This window comes from Cnephaeus nilssonii, assembly GCF_951640355.1.
Source record: "Cnephaeus nilssonii genome assembly, chromosome: 15".
Taxonomy (NCBI): domain Eukaryota; kingdom Metazoa; phylum Chordata; class Mammalia; order Chiroptera; family Vespertilionidae; genus Cnephaeus; species Cnephaeus nilssonii.
In genome coordinates, this window is record NC_137086.1 from 31,565,678 (window position 1) to 31,582,478 (window position 16,801).

Below are 16,801 nucleotides of genomic sequence, written 5' to 3' on the forward strand. Positions count from 1 at the left end.
TTTTTTAAATGACTTTTGGTCAGTAATGATGATTTGGACTATTAGGTTCTGCATGTGAGAATGCCTTTCTCTTCTTCCACTGGCCAACCATCTGGCTAGAAATCATGAACTTAAATTATCTCCCTTCTCAAACTTACACATAGGTTAAAACTCATGATGACAGAAAGGGTCATTTGTACCATGAAATAAAGTACATGTAGAGTTTTTTTCTTTGCCTTCTATACTTTTCATTTTCAAATTTTCTTTGCCATTTTTCCTTTTTTATTGGATTCACTGTATGACTGCTAGGGTCCTGATCCAAAAAATGAAAAAATATAATTAGTGGATTATGAACACTATCTATGGTTATACCATCTCAGAGGCAACTGGGGATGTAAATGAAAAGAAAGAGAGAGAGAGAAAAAAAAGATGTTTCTTAGTTTTCCTGTGAGTGGAAATGCTAGCATCAACATCAAAATGCTAACATGTGTGTTATCTTATCGAAAAAGAGGGACTACAAATGTGGAAATGATTACAAGATTGATTTCTAAAAACCTGCAAACGTGAGTGTTAGAGGCCTTGAAGGGAAACCAGAAGCCTTCAGCTATACTTGATATGTTTGTACGTTAAATATACAGTGCTTACACAGCTAAGAGTACTTTCAAGGTATAAAGTGTTCAAGCAAATGTTTTTAAAATTATCTGCTATTTTCTATCAAAGAAGATTGTTTTGTTTTTTCTCCACAAGAAGTGGCTAGGAAAGATCGTGTTTTATTGAATCTAAGGTGTTACTGATGTGAGATGCCCCAGTATCATATGTACCATAAAGAGGAAAAAAAAAAAGATGTCAATTATTTCTAGTCAGATTCTTGCTAATATCAGAGATGGTAAAATGGAAAAATATATAGAATTAAACAGCTATGTATGTGCCCAAATTACTTTAATTCAAAGAAAAGTCCATTGTTTTAAATAATATGCAAAGAAAACAATAGCTCTCTCTCAGTTCAAAAGCAATATTTCCATTAAATTTCTGTACTTGTTAGTGATGTTTTCATTTACAGCTAAAATACATACGATAGAATCACCAGTTACAATTACTTGGTAGAAACACAACTGAAATGAACATAGACAGTGAGAGTCATAAAAGGGAATCCTTGTGGAAGACTGGGACTTGGGCTGGAAAACACACAGGCTATGCAATTTTAGACGTCACTGGGACTGTTACAAATAATTATGTGATTTCCCCGCAGAAACGATTTCTGATTGTATGATGTTAGCTGATTTGCAAGGTCAATTCAATGCAACAAGCTAACATCACTGCATAAAATAGTCTCAGTATCTAAAAACGTGATTTTCAGTTTAAGAGCTTTCTCACTGTGCAGTTGATTAGAAAGAATTCTTGTTTGTTCCCAAGTTTTAAAAAAATATGACCACTTGTCATTGGATAAATAGGAATAAGAATATAGTTGGCAATTGATATTCCAAGTATATCAAATATCTTTTGTGGCTGGGTCCAGCTTCTTTGCTGATAATTTAGTGTTTAGAATAATTATGTAAAGCATTTTCCCGGAGGATGAAATCTCTATGCTCATTTTTATTCCTTATATAAAATTGCATATAATGAAAAGAAAGTCACAACTTTTCCCTAGCTATGCATATTTTAAAATAAGCAAAGTGAGTGTCATAAATGCTGTGGATTTCTCTCTGGTTAGATGCAAAGGCTTCCATTTCTTAATTTATACATGACAAGGTTCCACCCAGCTCTTAAATTTTGTAGGCCTGAGTGTAAATAAAGTTTGGGTCCAGTCTTATACCCATGCAAAGTTACCAGATCCTAGAATGAAAGGTTTATATGCAAGAACAGAGAGAATAAAGGCTGAGTTGGTTCTACCCAGTGGTACAAAGGAGCCCACAGGAAGTGTAGATGGAATATTAATATGTTCCATTGCAGGCCAACTACACATATGTTCCAAACTAACATATGTGTAGTTTGCCCAGGGAGCACAGAGCTCTTAGCTCTGCCATGGTTTCCAGAATATCCTACAAGACAATTGAGCTGTACCTTAAATCTAATTTGTGCACACAGTTACCAAAGGTGTCCTAAAATATGAAGTCTCATTATTTTCAGAAAATGCAGTGGTATTTGATAGGTATTATTTGAGAAGGAAATGCCTTTTTTGTAAACTTTTTATTTTGATAGGAAGACAATATGAGATCTACCCTCTTAAAGATCTTTACATGTACAATACAGTATTGTTTTCTATTGGTATGCGTTTGTCATTAGATCTCGAGAACTTATTCAGCTTCCATAACTGAAACTGTATACATGTTGACTATCAACTCCCCTTTCCCCCCAATCCCTGACAACCACCATTCTTTCTTTCAATGAATTTGACTATTTTAGATATCTCATATAAATGGAATCATGTGGAATTTGTCATTTTGTGACAGCTTATTTCACTTGGCATATTACCATGTGATCCAGCTATCTTACTTCTGGATATTTATCCTAACGAATTGAAATTAGAATCTCAAAGAGATATCTGTATTTTCATGTTCACTGCAGTACTATTTACAACAGCCAAGATGCGGAAGCAACCTAACTGTCCATCAGCAGATGAATAAAGAAAATATGGTGTATACATACAATGGGAGAGGAATTGGCCTTTAAAAAGCAGGAAATCCTGCAATATGTGACAACATGAATGATCCCTGAATGTGCTTCCTGAAAGTTGGTGCAAATGATCACTAACGATCACTTGAACTTAGGTATTTCTTAAACACATAAACATGTTTTAAAATTACACTTAAAAATATTTCAAAGAATTGCATCTAACCTCTCAAATACTAAAACTACTCAGACCGGCCTGTGAACTCCATTCTGTGTATATTTAATGTGAGATGAGCCCTAAATGAAGTTTGTGTGTTAAATATAGCTGCTATATATTAAGTTTGACTAACTTTTAAATCAAGTGAGGTAGAGTCATGCACAGTAAAATAAGTAGGAATTTATGAAATAAAAGACCCAATATGGTGTAAAATTATTGTAAGGAATTTTATATCAAATTTAAAAATATATTTTTATTGATTTCAGAGAGGAAAAGAGAGGGAGAGAGAGATAGAAACATCAATGATGAGAGAGAGTCATTGATTGGCTGCCTCCTGCATGCCCCCTACTGAGGATTGAACTGGCAATCCAAGCATGTGCCCTGACTAGGAATCAAATCATGACCTCCTGGTTCATAGGTTGGCGCTTAATCACTGAGCCACACTGGCTGGTCAGAATTTTATATCAAGTTTAAATGGAACATACCTATTACCTGTATACTTTTACACATAAACACAAACTTTCTGTGGATCAAGATCTTCAGAGTTGGATAAAGCCTTATATATTACATCGGGCAATCCTCTCTTTCAGTAAAGGCATAAAAGGTTCAGAGGGGAGGAGACAGCTGATTAAGGGCCGACTCAGGCCAAGACGTAGGCCTGTTCAGTGTTCTCTCTAGCACATACACAGTGCCTCCTTTAGTCACTTCATAGCATTTATAAAATTCAATGTATTATTAAATCTGTTTTTATCTTACTGTCAAATTCTTTTTTTACCATGTCTTAAAAATTAACGTGGTATCTGATTAGCCATCTAAGATTTCTTAAACATTTATTCTGTTTCTTAAATTTGTAAGAATTCATTGTAGTCTTCGCTCTGACACATTTTATAAATACTTTAGAATCAAAGTTTGGTTGTACAAACACATATACTCAAATTTGCATGAAAAATTCATACTTTACAGGATGTAGTCAGAAGGGGCAGGGGGTAGGCGGGTAGGGGCACAGATAGTTACAGTAGTAGTTTTCAAGGTATATACTTATAAAGTTTGATATTTTAGCCCAAATTCAGACATCTTGCTTGGATCTCTCTGCTCATTCCATTGTCCTTTCCTTGATGGTCATGAGGATTTTTAATTCAGACCTAGTCAGTATGATTATGTACGGAATCTGCAATGAAATATCTTAGCTAGGAAATAACTTAATGTTATTTATGAAGGAAATAACTTAATGTTAATAATGAAGACCATTCTGATGATTTCATTATAGATAATACTGTCTTTTGAAGACACTAGTCACTATTCAGACATAACAGTGAGGTAAAAACTATTTTACCTATTAAACAAAACTGTTATCACCTCTTCTGTGTTGAGATTCGATTTTGCATCATTGTAGGGCTGGAGACTTGAAACAAGTTTGCTGAGATGCCAAAGTCAATTAAGTACATTTGTTAAAAGTCCCATCGGGAAATCTGTTCCCTTCATCCAGTGTTCTGGCACCAGCATCTGTTTGGAAAGCACTCTTATCTCCTTCGTGCTCCAGAGGCCCTCTCCAAACCAAACTACCTTCCTCTTGACACCAGCATCTTAGAGAGGTTCCCAGGAGCAGTAAAAGGTGCCTGCCTGCCTGCCTAGTGGCCTATGCCTGCCCCAGGGCTGGGGCTCAGCAAGTGGGTCTGAGAGCCATGGCAACTGGGAGCACTATTGAAGGGGCCCCTTTCAGCAAGTGGTTCTAGTTCTGTTGTGCTGGCACGCAAATAAGAGTCTAATTTTAGGAATGGGAATGAAAATCTCCCCCTCCTGTAATTTGGTGACAGTGTGGCCTCACACTGCAATCTTTCAGTGCACGGGGAAGAGGCAGTGCCATTCCAGAGCAGTTTCTGAACAAAGGGAAAGAACCTATTACTGTTGCCAGAAGTGCTGGGGGAAGGGGCACAGGAGCTAAAGAAATTGAATAGTTCACTTCCATGGCAACCACCCCAGATCCCTGGTCAAGTCTCTGAAAAGCTCCCTCTGTCCTGTGCTTATGCAGATCATGGTGCTCAGGGCAGAGAGGGGCGGATTCTCTCTGACACATGGATTTCCCCAGGTGATTTTTCTTTTTTGCTGTGGGGACACTTACTATGGTTGTTCCCCTTTCTCCTTTTCACATTTTTCTGACTTTGTTTTGCAAGTCATTTTTGTCTTCTGGGACCATAAATACAGTATATGGCTCATATAGGGCTTGAATTGCTCTAAAAGTAGCATAGGGTAATGCTTCCCAGGATACTTAAAGCAAGTGGTGGTGTTCTTTGTTATTTTCATGGAAATTACCTTTCTGGCCCTCCTCTGAGGAGTAATATGTGCCAAAAAAAATTTTTTTTCATGGATAGGAATTCCTTGTTGTAAAACCTGAGTGGAATCTGGATGTTACTGATAAGAGAAAAAAAAGTTAAACCATTAAGGATTGGTTGCTGCTAGAATCACATTGGGGAAAAATGGACTCCACTGGAGGAATCGTGCATATGGATTATCATTTTCTCTAAATCACCATGATTTATATAATTAAAGAAAAGAAAGATGGCTTTTAGGTATAGTTCTATAGAGTTTTAGAGGATAGGTGGGAGCTACCCCAGTGGTGTGGGTGTAGTGGAATAAAAGAGGCAAATAGATGTGGGAAATAAATTTATGGGGGGAAAAGTCATGCTGGAGAACATAAATGAATGGAGACTGGATTAAGGGAAAAGTTAAATTTTTCAGAGAGGATATCGAAGAGTAAAATTCATAGGGAAATGTCTAAGGCGACATGGAAGGCTCGTACAACATCGTCTATGCTTCTCCTCATGCTTGAGGGCTTGTGTTTGAGGATCTGATACGTGATAAGAAGTTTTCATTCTAGTGAGAGAAAATAGGTGAGCTGCAATGCATAGAAAATATAATTATGTCACTTATTAAACTTATTAACTGGAATTATTGAATTTAAAAAGTGGTCAGTTATTATGGACATTGGTATCAATAATGTTTAACAGTGCTGCCTTTTGTATATCTACACTGGCATGTTAGTAATTCTATCACTAGTGGATGTTAAATTGTTTTGTGGTTTTTTTTTGGAGTAGCCATAAAAATAGCAGCATTCCTGTTACTTGTCCTTGACAGAATTTGTCACACACAAAAAATGATGGGACTCTGAGCATCAAGTTTTGCTGTGCAGTCATCTCAAATAGAGTCACAGATGTATGAATGAGAAGCAATATGGAGGAATTTTGAGATGGAACTATAAGAGAAATTAATGGTGCCTTGTCAAAATGGTTTTCTATACTTTTTGTTTTTATTTTTAATCTAAATTAAAGTCAAAAGTTTTTTTTAAAAGATAACTATGTAACAGTCCTTTTCTAATTGGGTAAGGAATAGAAAGTGGAAAAATCTTGGGTAGTGTTTGATTTCAGAATTAAATTAAATGTAAATTCTATCGCACAGCCCATTCAATCTCTACTCCCTGCTGGAGATCACTACCTCCGTGGCTGATGTACCTAAGGCGGCATCTAAACCATGCTGTTCTCTTCTTCATTCTGGTTCAGACCTTTCCTACAGTGAGGTGTAGGCATTTTTCATGTAGGCATTTTTCATTTTCTAGTTCTTTCTTTGCCGTAGCCTGAGCAAACTGAAGGTGCTTCTAACACATAAAAACTTAAGTTGGTGCCTCTTGATAATTGGTAATTACCTATATCTTCTAAATATAAAGTAGACAAGTATAAATGTACTAGAGACCCGGTGCACGAAATTCATGCATGGGAGGGGGGTGTTTGTCGCTCAGCCCAGCCTACACCCTCTCCAATCTGGGACCCCTCGAGGGATGTCCGACTGCCGTTTAGGCCAGATCCTATTGGGACCTGGCCTAAACGGGCAGTTGGACATCCCTCTCACAATCCAGGACTGCTGGCTCCCAACTGCTTGCCTGCCTGCCTTCCTGATTGCCCCTAACCGCTTCTGCCTGCCAGCCTGATCACCCCCTAACCACTCCCCTGCCAGCCTGATTCATGCCTAACTGCTCTCCTGCCAGCCTGATTGCCCCTAACTGCCCTCCCCTGCAGGCCTGGTCACCCCTAACTGCCCTCCCCTGCAGGCATGGTCACCCCTAACTGCCCTCCCCTGCAGGCCTGGTCCCCCCCCCAACTGCCCTTCCCTGCAGGCCCGGTTGCCCCTAACTTCCCTCCTCTGCCGGCCTGGTCACCCTTAACTGCCCTCCCCTGCATGCTTGATCACCCCCAACTGCCCTCCCTTGCAGGCCTGGTTCCTCTCAACTGCCCTCTCCTGCTGGCCATCTTGTGGCGGCCATCTTGTGTCCACATGGGGGCAGCCATCTTGTGTGTTGGAGTGATGGTCAATTTGCATATTACTCTTTTATTAGATAGGATTATAGGCAGTATTTATATTGCCTAAATGTAAATATCTATAATAATAAAAGCATAATATGCTAATTAGATCGGACAGCCGAACGACCTTCCAGACATCTTTCCAGATGAAGCCGCAGCAATGGGGGCTGAGGCAGAGGCAGTTAGGGGCGATCAGGCAGGCAGGCGAGCAGTTAGGGGCGATAAAGCAGGCAGGTAGAGTGGTTAGGGGTGATAGGAAGGCAGAGGGGTTAGGGGAAATCAGACAGGCAGGCAGTCAGAGTGGTTAAGGGCAATCAGGCAAGCAGGCAGGTGAGTGGTTAGGAGCCAGTGGTCCCCAATTGTGAGAGGGTACAGGTTGGGCTGAGGGACCCCCCCCCCTCGCCCTCCTCCCCCCATGCATGAATTTCGTGCACCAGGCCTCTAGTATTATACATAAAAGATGTAATGTAGACAAATAATTATATTCTTGGAAAAATAAGGCAGTTTAAATAAATTTCTCAGTGATTTGAGATTTTATTAAATTATATTTAAAAGGCTAGCCTTGTGTGAAAAATAAGAAAAATATAACTGCTATTTTAGAACGTGGGGACATGGTCAGCAGTGACTTTGGACTGCTGGTAACCAGTGGTTAAAGGAGGCCCTGTGACATGCTGGGGCAGACACTGATGGAGATCAGTGGCCCTGGGTGGTGGCAGATCAGCTGCCAGGCCAGGATGCCTCTGACCTCTGTGTGGTCACTGTGCCTTGACTAAAGGAGAGGGTTGTTCTAGGTCAGTGGTCGGCAAACTCATTGTCAACAGAGCCAAATATCAACAGTACAATGATTGAAATTTCTTTTGAGAGCCAAATTTTTTAAACTTAAACTTCTTCTAACTCCACTTCTTCAAAATAGACTCGCCCAGGCCTTGGTATTTTGTGGAAAAGCCACACTCAAGGGGCCAAAGAGCCACATGTGGCTTGCAAGCCGCAGTTTGCTGACCACAGTCCTAGGTGATGTGGCAGCTCTCAGTTCTGTAATCCATGACTCTATCTGGAGAAAGTCTGTGTTCATATGTGATGTCCACACAAGATCGGGGTGCCCCTTTCTATTTTGATGTAAAATTTTTAAAAACTACAACTTAATACCATACTTGTTCTTTTATTTACAGCTACTGATTTATGTCATTGTGAGTTATTCTACCTCTTTGGGTTCTGACGTTAATAAAATCTCATCAGATAGCTATTACATTTATTTAAACCCCATACAGCCAGGGGTATATATCTTTGAGATTCATATCACATCAAATATGTGTATAGTGGAGCTCACATACTAGTCTTAAGCCGTGTTAGCTTTTGTGTGTTTTGAGAGATAATGTGCATCCTCTGAAGGTTTATTTTTATTCATTATATAAAATTATGTGTAATGAACCGAAAGGCACTAGTTTTCCCTACCAATATACTTATCTAAGACTAAAACGAGTGTGATAAGTCCTTATGGCTTTCTCTTTGGCCAGGTGCTTTATTGGTAAGTGTGGTTCTTTTCCAGTCCTGAATATTCTGAGTCCAAGGATAAAAGAAAGCTCGGGGCCGTGTCTTGTCCCCATGCAGAGTTACCAGGTCCCAGAATGAGTGGGGGGGGGGGGGGGGTCTTTACTGGAGAACAGAGAGAGAAACATGTGGAGGCTGCATGGGTTCTCTGGAATATTGTCATCGCCTGTGGCTCTTCGCTCTGCCATGGTCTCTGTGGTAGCCTACAAGCATCCTAGAGCTGAACTTTATATCCAGCTCATAAACACAGTATTTCAGAGAGCCCAAAATTATGAAGTCTTATTACTTTTTGAAAAGGAAATGCCTTTTAAAAGTTGGTACAAATCACAGTTAAAGATCCCCTGAACTTAGGATATTTTCTTCTGAGTACATAAACTAATGTAAACAATTTTTTAAAATGACATGTAAAATATTTCAAATGATTTCATGTAATGAATGGAGACATGATATTTCAGAGGGAGAAAAAGTTAAATAATGAGATAATAACAGTATATAGGACATGTTAGAAAATTAACTTATTTACCTCTATACCGAAAGAATGTATAGTCTTTATTTTAAAATGTAATATATTTTTTCAGTAATTCCATTCAGAGATAAGCCAAAATAAATTACTGTGAGAAAAAAAAACAAAACCCATGAGTTAGCATACATTAATTTTTACATTGACTAGACTGAGAATAACAAAAGAGTGCCTTCATATAAATCGAAGTCTTTACTTGTGATACAGAGAAGGAACAATGTCCGGGAGAAGAACATATTTTTTTCAAAGGATTTCTGATTTATTGGATTCATTCTGTAGACTAAAGCATCTGAAATAATAGCCAGCAAGAAGTGGGCTAGGCCTTTCTTTAGATGTTGTGGATGACATAGAAAATGAAAGAGGAAGTGTAGGTGCCCTGTGAGACAGTGACCAGGGTTGCTTTTACAGTTTATATGCAGCTTTTATATAGTATCTTTCAGATTGCGTGCCATTGAGCCTATATAACCTGGTAGCCTGGTAACCTAAGAAGCTAATTAAAGTAGGTGTAGAGAAACAGTATGAAGAAAGAGCATCTGAAATACAGGCTTTGCCTTAATTGTTTTATAACTTAGGGGCCTTTGGTGGCTAGGTAATCATTCTTAGTATGAGAAGATTTGCAGGGGTGGGGAATGTCCGGCCCAAGGGCTACGTAAGGCCTGGAAAATCATTGGGTCTGGCCCTGCCAACGCATCAGGGGTGAGTTAATTAAATGTTTGACCCAATACAACAGGCTAATTTTTAAGATGATAATTTTGGATGGCCCGCGAATGGTGTTATAAATATCCAAATGGCCCTTCGCAGGAAAAAGGTTCCCACCCCTGATTTGGGTTTATGAGTTTATTCTAAAAATTCTACAAAGTAGTTTCTGTATCAATAAGCAGTGGAGTATTTTGATAAGCAACCCACGCACATTTGTAAATGTGGCATTACTGAAAGCGAAGGTAGCTTGTGTTTACTTAGGCCACCCCAGTGTGGATTGGTGAAACAGGTGGAATCTGTTCTCTCAACCCCATGAACTTACCTTTGGGATGACCGATATACCCTCCTCCAGTATATAACTAGTAAGCCTGGCCCTCACTTGGGCTGTTGACTGGCTGCTGCAGTGATGTCTAGCCCCAGTAGCTCCCAACATTCTCTGGGCTGAGACAATCCCAACTATGCGTGGGTTCTACCTTGCTCCAGGTCCAAAGCCTGTAGAGAAAGGACTTCATACCACAGGGTTCTAGTGTTAAGCTCAGACCTGGAGGTGAGAAGGAAGTGTTACTATTAGTAAAGAGACAGTCAATTCAAAGATTGTTCCTCTGTTTTGAAAGTGCTCCGTTATCCTTGATGACAGTGTATTTACCTGGTCTAATTCTTTCCTTTGGGAGAACTTCGTGTCCTCAAACTTCTTAGTACCTCAAATATCTGTGATTGCAGGAGTGTTCAATTGAGTCACACAAATGATTCGCAAGCCCTGTTTCAGAATTTTATCCTCTTTGAGATTTTTGGAGTTTTTATAATATAGGTTAACAGAGTAGAAGCAACTTTTGAACTATCATTTTTTTAAAAAAGAGAAAAATGAAAGAATAAGGAGGCAGCTAACCTATTTGCTGAAAACTTTTTTAAAATTTTATTTTATTTTAAATTTCTTTATTGATTATGGTGTTACATATGTGTCCTTAGTCCCCCATTACCCTCCCCATCCCCCCCCCCCTCATGCCCTCACCCTATTGTCTATGACCATTGGTTAGGCTTATACGCATGCATACAAGTCCTTTGGTTGATCTCTCCCCGACCCCCACCCTCCCCTACCTTCCCTCTGAGGTTTAATGGTCTGATCGATGTTTCTCTGTCTCTGGATCTATTTTTGTTCATCAGTTTATGTTGTTCATTATATTCTATAAATGAATGAGATCATGTGATATTTATCTTTCTCTGCCTGGCTTATTTCACTTAGCATAATGCTCTCCAGTTCCATCCATGCTGTTGCAAATGGTAAGAACTCCTTTTTTACCGCAGCGTAATATTCCATTGTGTAGATATACCACAGTTTTTTAATCCACTCATCTGCTGGTGGGCAGTTAGGCTGTTTCCAAATCTTAGACTAATTATTATTTTAGTAGTTTTGTTCATCTAGGTCACCGATTTTCAACCAGTGTGCTGCATGAATTTTTAAAACATGCAATACCTGACTATTTAGTCAGGGGAACTGATCTCTTTTCCCTTAGACTGTAAAAAATAAAAATAAAAAAAATGACAACAACCAACACAATAGCCATCCAGTGTGAATGCCCTGACTTGAACCATGAATATATGGGTCATATATGGTCATGTTGCATAAGATGATTGTGTCTGATTGGTTAATTCTTGGTATCAGAAATCCTTATTTACAAGTATAGGAACCTGCTTTTTTAAAAAGTTACTTTGGGACAAAAACGGTAGGTAATTACTATTATTATTTTTGTAAATATATATATATATATATATATATATATATATATATATATATATGTCAGATCGGCAAAACATATATTTTTTGGTGTGCCACAGAATTTCAGTGATAATTTATGTATGCCAAGAGATGAAAAGTTGAAAATTGCTGATGTAGCTGTTGCTCTTAGCAGTTATATTAGAAAAAAAAAAAGAATATAGAAATGTAAGGGTCACAGAAGAAATGTAAATCTCATTTGGTACTCTTTTCTTTTCTTCACCTACAATGCCTCACTTGCAACAGAACAACTTGGGAGGCAGGAGTTCTAACGTTTGACAGGTAACAAATAGTAAGCCCGGGACCAGAGGGAGCCATCCCGGACTCACATGCTGTAAGGGCTGGCTCTCGGATAGGAGGCTTTTCAGTAGCCAAGACGTGTCAGCTCTTCTGACACCCAAGGCAGGGGTGTCATAATGCCAACAGAGGGATTTTTAAATTTATTTAAACATTTTCATACGCTAGGAATTTGATATACACAACTATAGAAATTTCAGTTTTAAATAAAGCATAAAATGCACACTCAGAAACAAATCTCAATTCCAGTGAATTTATCCACAAATAATTGTGTGGGAATGATGGGTCTTTGTACTTTGGGTGCCACGCTTCTGTTGAGTGCCAAAGGTTAGCAGAAGCTAGTTAGAATTTGGGTGTCCTCTTCTGGCAGAGAGTTTTAGGCAAAGGGTGCTTTAGCAACTTTGCATTTTGAATTTGGTTATTTTGTTTGGGACCAGCCTCATTCCCTTTCCATTCCCTATTCCTACCCCACTCCTATTTCATTACGTGGTTCCTTGCCCTGCAACACACACATGCTTTTGTCAGCGAGTTCTGTGAATGGTAAGATAGCTGGTGATGGCAGCGAGGTTCCTTGCCAACATAGGAGGACTTTGCTGGGGTCTAAGACTTGAGCCTCTAAATCAGTAGTTCTCAACCTTTCTAATGCCGCGACCCTTAATACAGTTCCTCATGTTGTGGTGACCCCCAACCATAAAATTATTTTACCCTATGGGTTCTCCACCTGTGGGTCGCGACCCACAGGTTGAGAACCGCTGCTGTAGAGCCTAAGACCATCGGAAAACACAGATATTTACATGACGATTCATTAACAGTAGCAAAATCACAGTTATGAAGTAGCAACGAAAATAATTTTATGGTTGGGGGTCACCACAACATGAGGAACTGTATTAAAAGGTCACAGCATTAGGAAGGTTGAGAACCACTGCTCTAAATGGTCACTTGTGAAGAAGGTGACTCATGTGGCTGTTTGGCATTCACTTTTTTTTTTTTTTTTTTTTTGAGGAGGAGGAGGAGGAGGAGGGGGAGGATTTTCTTGGTTAGGGAAACCAGTTATAGTGTCTTTGGCACTTGAGAATGAGATAAAGATGGGCCTGAGAGCAGGTAAGGGCAGCTGCCACTCCAGTGTTTTCCACTGAAAATAAGTACCCTGCACGGGATCTTGATAGTAACAGAGTTCTTCAGAATCAGTCATGAGAATAGGGTAAGACATCTCTCCATTCTGGGTGGTTTCTCAGGGCTATAAATTGATGCCATAGTAATTTTAATAAGAAATAAGTAGGATGTAGAAATAAATAAGAATCTAATTGGTCTTTAAACCAGTAGAAAATGCTTGATGTTAGCAGACTGATCTTTAATACCTTTTGCCTTATGAAATGACACATTTTATTTCAGATGTATCTTTTATGTTAATTTTGTTTGAGGACATCAATCCTACTTGTTTTAAGTGTTAAGAGTCTTAAGTCTTTAGGCCGCAAGGAGAGACACGGTAGGCCATGAAAAGGATAGTGTCCACTTCTTTTATTTTTACATGCTCTTCTTTCTTTCAAATGACGGGGTGGATGTTTGTTTTTGTCGCAAGCTCTGACTGCAACCTGGGTATCAGCGGAGGTCCTGGCTGTGGGCCCCTGGCCCCTGTAGGTGAGAGAATGTCGCTAATGGGCAGAGGCGAGATTTGTGTCCAGCTTTTGTTATCACTGGTCTAGCGATTCTTTTTTTCTGAAACCTGTCTTGTGGCGAGTGTGTTTCTGTAGAAGCAAGATAGCTATGAAAACAGCACCACCATCCAAAACAAACCTCTGGTGTGGTATCTTTGGGTTCTGAATTTGGAATTAGCCAAGAAACTCGGTTTAGTTTCTAGTCCATCTGTTTTGCTATTCACTGGGAGACTTCATCGCTCTAAAGATTTCCTCAGCATGGGAAGACTTCTCAGTCGTCAGGATGTTTCCAGCCCTTAGATAAATAACATAGGGAAGAATATTTGTCTAACCGCTATCTTTAAGCTGCTTGCCTCCTTCTCCAGAATCTTCCAGACCATTGCCGTCTGCAGTGACCTTCTCATCCTCTCTACCAGGGGTTGGCACTTTTTTAGTAAAAGGCCCGATAGTATTTTCAAACTTGTGAACCACACGGTGCTGCAACTTTTCATGCCAGCAACTGGAGCATGAGAACAGCTGAAAATAGCCACAGAGAATATCTAAGTGAATGTGTGTGACTGTGTTCTAATAAAACTTCATTTCCACAACAGGTGAAAGGGGCTGGATTTAACTCTGCAAACAGTTTGCTGACCTCTGCTCCACACTAGAATAATTTGTCAATTATTTGGGTTATCTCTTAATATTGGTATTTTGTTTTTTTAAATTGGGGTCGGGGGGGTCTCATTGTTACATAAATTTTCATTTGTACATGGAGAATTTACTATATACATGTACTTTTTTCAATAAGTATTTTTTACTTTTTCATTGGTTTAAGTTCCTTTGTCCTGTCATCCCCAAACCTGCCCTAACTTACCAGTATCTTTGAAATGTGCTGTGATGGAACCAGAGGGATCATTGAGCAAGAGGCAAAGGTATTTTTCCCTAACAAACCACTTAGCTTTGGGATAAAAATTTGTGGGAGATGAAGATGCTTGCATTTGACTTGAAAGGGCGGGTCGTCCCCTACAGGAAGGACAATAGGTGTGTCTCTGCCAGCTAGAAACTTAGCACTTTTCTGAAACACACAGGAATGCTTACCGAAGCTGGACCTTAGTGATTGATTGATTCTATTGCTTTTGTGTCCTGGCTGTTCTTGCGCGTCTCAGAGAGATCGCTGCTTAGATAACGTGGGGCAGGCTTGTCTCTAAAATGGACACCATGTGGCTGGCGGCTCGGGAAGAACATGAATTTCTGTAGAGTCCTTCAAAGATGAGTGAAATTCTAAATCCATGTTTATCAGGGAATGAGGAGGAAATCCACTTCCAGCTTAGGCGGAGCTCAGCAATCAATTAATCACGCTTGTAATGAGGGCATTTTGTGAAAGAGTGAGAAATCAGGAGATTATTGGTAAGAATTAAGTGAATTGTGCTTTTCAGGTCCTTTATATTAATACTAGGGGCCTGGTGCACGAAATTCATGCACTGGGTGGGGGGGTCTCCTCAGCCCAGCCTGCCCCCTCTCACATACTGGGAGCCCTCAGGGGATGTCCTACTGACAGCTTCAGCCACCAAGGTGTTTTCATCAACACGGACTCCAGTCCCTTCACCAAGAAAAAATGACAACTTTCTTTAGGCATTTTCAAGATGTGTCTTTCATAGAATATGACATTTCTTTCTTTCTTTTTTAATTTTTTTTATCCTCACCTGAGTATATGTTTCCATTGACTTTTAGAGAATGTGAAAGAGAAAGGGAAAGACAGAGAGAAACATCAAAGTGAGAGGAATACTTAGATTGCTTGCCTCCTTCATGAGCCCTGACCTGGGCCCCAGCCAGGGAGGAGCCTGCAACTTAGGCACATGCCCTTGATCAGAATCTAACCTGGACTCTGCGGTTGGCAAACCTAGACATTATCCACTGAGCCAAACCGTGTAGGGCAGGCTATGACATTTCTTAGCCCTCCAGCAGTGGACCTTCGTTTTTTTCTCCAGGAGTGTGGTGGAAAAGCCCTAGATCACCTTTTTGGATTCTTGTACCCAAGTTACTAAGAATATTACCAGTGGCATACAGGGAGCTTAGCCAATGAGCGGTCAGAAAAGGTATTTCCTCTGTAGTTCACACCTGTCTCCTGTGATCTCCGGCTCTGCCCCTGCCAAGGCCTAAAGCCTCCAGCCCTTGGCAGGGGACCCCCAGCTGGCTCCACCCCCAGCCAAGGCCGAAAGCCTCTGTTTGAGGCTCGGGCCCTGGGCAGGGACCCACAGCTGGTGCAATCGCCCGGCTCCACCCACGGCCAAGGCCGCAAGCCTCTAGCAGAGGCTTGGGCTCTGGGCAGGGACCCCCAGCTGGCTCCGCTCTTGGGCTCCACCCCCAGCCAAGGCCTAAAGCCTCTGGCAGAGGCTTGGGCTCTGGGCAGGGACCCCCAGCTGGCTCCGATCACCAGGCTCCGATCACCAGGCTCCGCCCCCAGCCAATGCTGCAAGCCTCTGTTTGAGGCTTGGGCCCTGGGCAGGGACCCCCAGCTGGCTCTATCTCCCGCTCCATCCAAGGCCAAGGCCTCAAGCTTCTGTTTGAGGCTCGGGCTCTGGGCAGGGACCCCCAGCTGTCTCCCATCCGGCGCTCCACCCCCCAGCCAAGGCTGCAAGCCTCTGGCTGAGGCTTGGGCCCTGGTCAGGGACCCCCAGCTGGTTCCAATGGCCCAGCTCCGCCCCCAGCCAATGCCACAAGCCTCTGGCTGAGGCTCGGGCCCTGGGCAGGGACCACCAGCTGGCTCTGATCGCCTGCAGGGGACCCCAGCTGGCTCTGATCACCTGTGGGGGACCCCCACTGGCTCCGATCTTCCCCTCTGATCTTCGGCTCCAATATCCCAGTTCCAACAACCGCAGCTCTCCGAGGCTGCAGCCCTCTTGGTTAGGTGTATTTGCATATTCGCTTTCTGATTGGCTGGTGGGCGTGGCTTGTGAGTGTAGCGGAGTGATGATTTGCATATTATGTTTTATTAGATAGGATTCCAACAACCGCAGCTCTCCGAGGCTGCAGCCCTCTTGGCTAGGTGTATTTGCATATTCGCTTTCTGGTTGGCTGGTGGGCGTGGCTTGTGAGTGTAGCGGAGTGATGATTTGCATATTACTGTTTTATTAGATAGGATTCTCCTTTTCCGTGATCTTTGTCCAATTGTGGTTT

The 16,801-nt window shown here is 41.0% G+C and overlaps 1 protein-coding gene across 3 annotated transcripts in view; it reads left to right on the forward strand.

Annotated features, from left to right (window-relative positions):
* CCDC85A (coiled-coil domain containing 85A) overlaps window positions 1–16,801 on the forward strand; it is a 178,122-nt gene that overhangs the window by 137,027 nt on the left and 24,294 nt on the right. The gene's annotated exons all lie outside the window — the stretch shown is intronic.